This window comes from Galeopterus variegatus, unplaced genomic scaffold (assembly GCF_000696425.1).
Source record: "Galeopterus variegatus unplaced genomic scaffold, G_variegatus-3.0.2 Scaffold2823, whole genome shotgun sequence".
Taxonomy (NCBI): Eukaryota; Metazoa; Chordata; class Mammalia; order Dermoptera; family Cynocephalidae; genus Galeopterus; species Galeopterus variegatus.
In genome coordinates, this window is record NW_007728934.1 from 239,342 (window position 1) to 248,123 (window position 8,782).

At 48.9% G+C, this 8,782-nt stretch overlaps 1 protein-coding gene across 1 annotated transcript in view; it reads left to right on the forward strand.

The window, feature by feature from the left end:
• The first annotated feature begins 1,889 nt into the window (after nucleotides 1–1,889).
• The window catches only part of ZNF623 (zinc finger protein 623), a 13,269-nt gene continuing 6,376 nt past the window's right edge, over nucleotides 1,890–8,782 (forward strand). Inside the window, exon 1 of the mRNA XM_008583073.1 lies at nucleotides 1,890–1,947. The gene's annotated coding sequence lies outside the window, so the exon portion shown is untranslated. The remainder of the gene's footprint in view (nucleotides 1,948–8,782) is intronic.

Below are 8,782 nucleotides of genomic sequence, written 5' to 3' on the forward strand. Positions count from 1 at the left end.
ATGGCCGGTTTGCTCACTGGCTGAGCGTGGTGCTGACAACACCAAGCCAAGGGTTGAGATCCCCTTACCAGTCATCTTTAAAAAAAAAAAAAAAAAATTTTTGTTTTTGTTGAGTGTCATTGCTCTATCAAAATTCCTCTTGATCCCATCTATTAATTCATGTAAACAAGTTTTCTCAATGCTTTCAGAAAAACAGAAACAAAAACAGGAATGTAATTATTTAGAACCCTGACTCATTCTAGCAATAAGTAATATTCACAAAGAATAAATGAATCATAAAAAGAACCAAATAAAGGGCCGGCCTGGTGGCACACCGGAGAGTGCGCCGCTTGGGAGCGCCTCTGGTGCTCCCACCGAGGGTTCAGATCCCATGTGGAGACCGGTTCCCGCTCACTGGCTGAGCGTGGTGTGGGCGCAACACTGAGGGTTGCGATCCCGTTACCGGTCAGTAAAAAAAGACAAAAAAAAAAGGAAAAAAAAAAAAAAACAAATAAAGAAAATATAATAAATGAACCTTATTTGGAAAAAACAGCCTTATACATTTCATTATGATATGAAAATTTTGCTATATATGTTTCATAATAGTTATAAAATTTATAATTTCATTAAAATTTGCAATATATAGTATTGCTTTGTGTAGTAGGAACAATTGTCATAATTCAGAAGGAAAGGGTTTTTCTATTTTAACATTTAGAAGCTTATGATCACGAAGAATAAATATATATATACATTTTATTGCTAATAAGTATGATAGAATTAGCGTAAAACATATTACATTAGGATACAATTCTGTGAGGAAAGAGGAATGGAAATACAAATTCACAGACGGGTAGATCTTTAAAATTTTTTCCAGATGTTAAAGGAAGGCTTAGTCATATATTTTTAAAGAGATGACATGTATTAAGTCACTACGGCATTTAGAGTCCCCTGGGTACATTTTCAGGAGTGTCAAAGCTAAAACCAGACATTAGTGAAAACGTTAAAAAAAATTCGGCAACTACTGCCAGCGGGGGAAAGAGCTGAGCTCCGTCCCCTTCGTGCAGAGGTGACGGCGTGGGAGAGGGAGAGTGACAGAGGGGGCGGCCTTAAGTGAGACATAACAAAGGGTTGGTCAGTGGAAATGCCATTGGGCTGCTGCCACCAGGTTAGTGCTCTACCTTCCCTCCTGACTGGGGACATTTCAAAGCAATTGCTCTCAGGTGCTGAGAGAGAGACTCCTGGTTGTAGGACATACACATAATTGTCAGCCCCTTTTAGTAAGTGCTCTAGGAAAGGGACCTACAACTGACAGTCACGTCTGGCTGGGGTCGTCCTAGGGACGCGGCCTCCCGCTGCCGGGTCACCTGTGAGCGCGGGGCCGGGCCGGGGTCACAATGGTGTGGTTTGTGTTTGAATGCCTGCATGTGCAGGTCGCGTGGACCCTCTGCACCTGTTTCAGCTTTAGGTGGAAAGCTCGCGCGGGGGCGTGCAGCGTTCCCACGCTGTTTTCGGGGTGCCGAGCAGCCCAGGTTTGAAGACCGTCCCGCTGTTCATTTGCCCGGGGTCCCCTCCTCCTTGTGGGCTGCGGTCGGGCCTCGCGTTCAGTCCCAGAGCCGGGCGTCCGAGCTGTTGCCCCTGCCTCATTCCCCGCTGAGCGAACGCCCAGCCCTTCCTGCATCCTCGTCCTCGTCCTCGTCCCCGCCAGGCCGCCAGGCCGGAAGTACGCACAACCGAGAGGGGCGCCCGCCCCTGCGCTCCTAGAGCGGCGCCGGAAGTTGTCCGGGTGGGGCTCGGGCGACTTCCGGCCGCGGCGTGCAGGGGCCCGTGCGGGCTTTGTCGGCCGGGCTGCAGGGCGGGCGGCCGCGGGGTGCGGGGTGCGGCTCGCAGCGTCCGGCCCGCAGCGTCTCTCTCCAGCGAGCGCGTCTCGGGCCCGAGCCTGGGGTCTTCTCCCTGAGGAGCTTCACGTGGGTAAATACCCGGTTCTTCTCCCCGTTACCCCGGCCCTTTCCCGCGTCCCAGGGTCACGCGCCCGAGTTCTAGAGCCTCTGGCGTAAGTGTCCGTGTCGCAGTTGTCAGGCTCCCGAGGTCGGCTGCCCCAGACGCTTGTCAGGCGCGAGGGCAGTGGGTGCGGGCTTTGCTGCTGTTTGCTCCAGCCCCCCGCCCTCCCTGGGGACCTTGGGCCTTTGTGCTGGGGGAGATGCGGCAACGGCGCCTTCCGTGCTGTTGGGGTTAGACGTGGAGGGAAACGTGATGAACAGAGTCGGCTCCCATACTTGGGCCTGGAGGAGAGTTCCCAGGTGGGGGAGGTGGTTTGGCCACACTGTCCTCGCTTTTCCTGAAGGTTCCCTCTCCCCTGGAAGTCTTTACTAGTCCCGTTGGCCGTCTCTGTGCTGATGTCAGGGACGTTTTGCCCTCTTTTACACGCTGGCTGCACCATAGCCAAGGGATCCTCAGGGCCTGAGTAGCAGCCAGAGCTTTCCCAAAAGTATTAGCTGGATTCAGGTTGTTTTTTTTTTTTTTAAAGATGATCGGTAAAGGGATCTGAACCCTTGACTTGGTGGTGTCTGCACCACGCTCTCCCAAGTGAGCCACGGGCCGGCCCTTCGATTCAGGTTTTAAACTCGGTTAGTTTAAAACATCTTTTCTCTGAGATCCAGCCCCAGTGGATGAGAAATAAACGTCTTTTGCCCACCTTGGATCTGAGAAATGTCCGTCTTCCTGAGTCCTCTGGCAATACCTTGCTCCCTATGCGCAGAGATGGGACATTTGTCCCTGTTATAGATGTAACATTATAACAGTACCTTAGTACCTGTCGTAACCACAGCTTCCCTTTCATCGGAGGTACAGAGAGAAATTAGGGGGTAAGGATTGCTCTGTTTTTTTCTCAAGCCTACCCATGTGGATCCACCCTCTCTTGGAGTTACAGTGATGGATTCCTGATTCTCTTGGAAAGGTCTTGGGGATGATAAGGAGAGAGGCCAGAGCTGAGAAGGCTCAGACAACGTACATGAGCTGGAGCTGGAAGGAGGGGTAGGGAAGTAGCTGACCCAGAACTGAGTAGAGGCACAGAAGCAGTTCAAAGAACTGTCAAGCTTGTCAGTGCTGCCTTGGTGCGTAGGGACACTGGACTTGTCAGAGCCCTGAGAACAGCATGCTGGAAGCAGGAGCCACATGGCCTCAGGGGTTGGTAGAGAGGGCAGAGGAGGAGACTAGGAGCAGCAGCTGACAGGTGGCTCCACTTCTGTTTGACCTTCCTGAGCCTTACAGATGGTTGTGAGGAGAACATAAGATGAGAAATGCACCTTGCATAGTGTAGGGCACACACCAGGTACCCTGTTCCCTTCATAGCTGCTGTGGCATGTGACAGATTAATGACGATGGCAGGCACAGAGGTCCGGATCTTGGAGCTCAAGTCCGTGTCTCTCTCAGGTGAGCTCTTGCTCTCCTTTTCTTATTCCCAAGGGTGAAGCTCGGCAAACCTTCCTGCTTTCTTTCTTTAGGCCATAAGCAGCAGTGACCATGACTAACAGAACCCAAGGCTGGAATATCTCTTTACCAGTGTGTATGCAGTCGCTGAGTGTCTAGTGTCATATCAGGCACCCTGCCCCTGCCCTGACACCCCAGAGCCACTGTCACTGATGATGACATACAACATCAGCTGCGTATTTAGACAATTTCCTGTAATGTTTTATCCAGCAAATTCTGTATGTTATAACAGGTGAGGGTCCATGTTAGCCCAGTATGTTGTGGAACCAGGAGCCTGGCATACTTCCGTTTATTTATTTCATTCTAGTTTCTTTAAATGAAAAAGTATTGATTTAAATTTAGTTAAATTCACAGAAGAAAAAGGAGCTAAGCAGAAACTGAAGATTGCTGATTTGTTCAAGATATATTTGATTTTTAAAACTTCCTGTAAAGTTAAGAAAAAATGATGAAAACCATTAAGAGGCACACGTATGGTTTTAAATTATGGTCCTGTAAACAAGTGTGAGCTGGCTTCCAGGTAGTGTAATAGTCATTTTAAAAATAGAAGAAGGTTTTGGGGCCGGCCCGTGGCTCACTTGGGAGAGCATGGTGCTGACAACACCAAGTCAAGGGTTAAGATCCCCTTACCTGTCATCTTTCACAAAAAAAAATAGAAGAAGGTTTCTCTGACTCCTAAAACAAACAAGAAACCAACATCCCCACCAACCCCCTTTCCTTAATTAAGAAAAATAAGTCTTAAAATATAAGCTCACTTTGGGCCGGCCCATGGCTCACTCGGGAGAGTGCGGTGCTGATAACACCAAGGCCCCGGGTTCGGATCCCATGAAGGGATGGCCGGTTCACTCACTTGGGAGAGCGTGGTGCTGACAACACCAAGTCAAGGGTTAAAAACCCCTTACCGGTCATCTTTTAAAAAATATATATATATAAGCTCACTTTTATAATACTAGACCCCGCTGATCTCTAAGCAAAATAGCCTGTAAAAATGACATCTCACATGGGAAGGGAAAAATCTTTCATGATGGGGAAACGGCCATTGGAGGCAGATAGACCCGGACTTGAACCTTAGCTCTGCCCCTTACTGTCTTAGTGACCTTGGATAATTTACTTTCTCTCTCAGTCTTCATTTCTTGTTCTGTAAAATAGGGTAAACAGAAATAGTACCCACCTCAGGGTTTGGAGCAGTACGTGAGGTAGCGCCAACCAGTCACTCAGCGCGGTGCCTGGTGCACAGTGTGCCTCCTTTCATGAGAGCTGAACCAGCTGAGGCAGAGGAGTGAAGCTTGTGAAGAGCCTCACGTTGTTACTGGCCAGAGGCTGGGCTAGAGGACATCGGGCTTCCTCAGCTTGAACACCGGGTAGACTCTGGTGGCCACCACAGCTGGTGCTGGGCACTGCAGCCTGGCCCCCAGGGCCTGCCTGCCTAAGGCTTGGCCCAAGGAGCAGCGGAGCGGGTGCCCGAGGACGGCGCTGTCAAGAAGATGGGAGGGGCCTGGCTGCAGCACCTAGTGACCCTCCGGGGCGTTGGTGCTGTTGGCTCACTCCACCACTTTGGGGAGGAGAAAGGGCCGGACAGGAGGCCAGAGCTCATTAGAGGAAGTCCCTCCTTGTGAAGCCAAAGGCTTAGGGCCAACGTTCCCTCCAGCCCTTGCTCATAGGAGGCGCCAACTCGCTAAGTGCCATTAGCCATGAGGTGACGCCACCCAGGGAGCCAGGTGCCTCTGTGTGTGCAAACTTGAAGAACGCCAGGGTGTGGTGTGATGGAAATGTGGCAGATGAATAGGAACAGTGCAATTCCATTTTTATTTTGAAAATCATGTGAGTACATAAATGCACATGTATAACTGTATTTGTTTAAACAAAGGTCTCGATGGATGTGTATAAACTAAACAGCTAACAGAAAACTAAAGCTAACAGCGGTGATACATCAAATTACTGGGGATTTTTATTGTCTGTATTTTACATTTCTTTATCATTTGAAATATTTTTACAATGTGTATCTTATGTTTTTAACGCTAAGAATTAAAAAGATTTTATGGAAGTAAAGCAGGATATAAAACTGAATGGTGTGGTCCTGATTTCATAAAACATTGATGCAGGAAAAAGATCAGGAAGAAAAACGTTAACTGGTGGGGTTAAAGTTAATTTTATTTTTCTTTTTAAAGTTTTTCTCTGTCTCATTCTTAATAAGAAAGCATAATTTACCTTTACACATTAAAAAAAAACTAGTTATAATTTTATATACAGGACAAAGATTTTTAAACCAACCAGTGGGCCTTTAACTCAGAAAATGCTCCAGCAAACACCACTGGGAGTGATTGTAAACACCGGAGAGCATAGCACGTGCAGGGTGGCCACCACCTCAGGAAGGTGTGTCGTTATAATTTTATATACAGGACAAAGATTTTTAAACCAACCAGTGGGCCTTTAACTCAGAAAACGCTCCAGCAAACACCACTGGGAGTGATTGTAAACACTGGAGAGCATAGCACGTGCAGGGTGGCCACCACCTCAGGAAGGTGTGTCGCCAAACTCATCTTGTAAGCAGACCTCCTAGGGACAGAATGCCTCACGTAGACTTACACACACTCTGCTTCTCATTCTATTGTCAGTTATTGGTGTGTGGTTTGAATTTATCATCACAGGGAGAATTGCACCTGAATGTTTGGGTTGTATATTAGCATTTTTTAAGGCGTAGATTAAGGTTGCTGTAACAGATTCAAAATACAGTGTTTCACACAAGAAACTTGGTTTCTCGAATTCCGTCTCAGAGGCGGACGGGTGGCCCCAGGCAGGTTGGTGGCCATTCAGGGATGCTGGCTGCTCTGCCTGATTGGCACCTTGTGGGTGGGAGAGAGCATGCAGGGCATGCATACACTTCTCTCATGTCTCATTGCTGGATCTTGGTCATGTGGTCACACCTAATTTAAGGGGACTGCAGAAAATGTGGTCGTCTGCTGGGGTTTCTATCATTAAAAGGAAGAAGGGAAGCAAGGTTGCTGGGGAATCTTTAGTCTGTACCATGGTTTACCCAGCTGGCTAGCCAGGTGTCACGTGGGCCCTTTTTCCCACAAATGGGATATACTCGGTTACTGCCTCTGGCCCCAAGTCCGGGATCTCTAGGCGGTGTGTGGCCTTCTTCCTCAGGTGTCGGCACAGCATCCCACTTGTCCAGCCTCAGACACGCTGTCTCCAGCATGCATCGGTAGAGCAGGGGGACTGCAGTAAGTGCTTCCACTCAGGAAATGGAAGGAGAGGAACCCACAGCAGTTGCCGGTCCATAGGACCCAGCTGGAAGTCACAAAGGAGCCCTGAATGGGTAGCCACGAGAGTGAAGTATCCACAGGACCCAGCAGAAATGAGGACATCTGCCTACCAGAAGACAAGTACAGGAACATTTATGGCAATTTTATGCATAACAGCCCCAAACGAGAAACAGCCCAAGTGTTCGTGAGTGGGAAAGTGGAAGAGTGCATGTTGATAGAGTCGTTCATGGAATACTGTGCAGCAGTGAAGAAGAGTGGGCTGTTGCAGCAGCACAGCTGGTTTTCAGAGGCACAACATTGAGTGTCAGTAGACACATCTTTTGGGGGTGATTAGAAGGTTTAATCAGATAGTAGTGACAGTTGCATAACCTTAGGAATATACTAAAAATTATTCAATTGTGGACTTTAAAATGGCAAAAATATATATATTCTTTTTTTGTTTACTTTTTATTTGACTGATTCAATTTAAATAAAATCAGAACAGGCAAAATTCACCCACAGTAATAGAAAGGGTTGCCCTTGGAGTGGGAGGGCTGCCCAGCAGGAAGCCAGGAAGCATCTCGGGTGACAGGATTTCTGCATTTTGATCTGGGTGGTGGTTGCACATGTGTACTTGAAGACCTTATCCAGCTGAATAGTTAAGATTTGTGCACTTTCTCCAAATTGTAGATTGCATGAAGAAGTAAAATGTGTTTTAAAAGGTACTCTGCCATGGCTTGAGTACATGTTGCTTTGTTAAACTCCCAACTCTGCTGTCTACTCCTTACCTGCTGTCCTCCTGGCCCCTGGTTCTGCCCTATGACAGACACATGTGTGTCCTTGCAGCCACGTTGGAAACAGATTTTGGAGAGTGTTCCTTCCTGGAGACTGCACAGCGTTCATAGCCTGCTTCCTTTTGGTGCAGACTGGGGGCTGAGAAGTAATCGTGTGGTCACCTTAGATTGAGCTCCCTGGAAGCAGGCCCTGAGTTGGGGACAGCTCTCAGTGCTGTGCTGTAAGGGAAGCAGGATTGGGCAGAGGGAGTTGCTGACCCCTAATGGGGTTGAAACAAACCTCAGCCAATCCTAGTGGAATTTGGGCTGGGATGACACTGCAGAGTTGTCCGAAGTTGAGGCAGGGGAAGTGGCCTTTGGATTCCTGATCTCAGCCAGGCACCGACTGCAGGCATGGAGGGCAGAGTTCTGAGGGTTCCAGGACTCCTAGGCCTTGGCCCCTAATGTACACACACCTTCCCCCAGTTCATTCCAGCACTCATCTGGGTACTGCCGTGTAGAGGTTTGCAGATGAAATCAAGGCCCCAAGTCAGCTGACAAGATGGGGAAGGTATCCAGGTGGGCCTAACCAAGTCACAGGAGCCCTTTAAAAGCAGTGTTTTCTCCTGCTGTTGCAGGACAGAGTCAGATTGGAAGCCTGAGAGAGGTTCAGTGTGCTATTCCTGCCTCGAAGGTGCAGGTGCATCTAGGAGCGAGAGCGGTGGACTCTGCCAACAAACTGAGTGGGTTTGGAAACCAGTTTTCCCCAGAGCCTCGGATGAGAACTTGGCCCAGCTGACACCTGATTGTGGCCTCGTTTGACCCTGAGGAGAGGTCCCAGCCATACTGGGCCGGACTTGTGACCTACAGAGCTGTGTGACAAATGTGCTGTCTTAAGTGTGGTGAGTTGTTATGCAGCGGTGGATACCTAAGAGTGGGCCTCTCCGGGAGAGGGCAGATCTTGGACAAGGTGGTTCCTCTGCCTGAAGGCAGTCCCCAGAGTGAGAATTCCCAGACTGAAGGCGGGAGCTGGGCAGAGCACCCCAGTAACCGTATGAAGTTGAACAGCCTCAGGCTTAGTAGCTCTTCAACGGAAACACAGCTCTGTAACTCAGGTTACAACACAGAAGGTCCCCAGAACCCCCGAGGCCCCTGTGCCCGTCCTGTCTTCATCTGCTCCATGAAGATAATACTGCAGTCAGCCCTCCGTGTTCTCAGATGCAACCAACCATGGAGGATCAAAAATGTTTTTTAAAAAATACAATAAAGGGGCTGGCCCGTGGCTCACTCGGGAGAGTG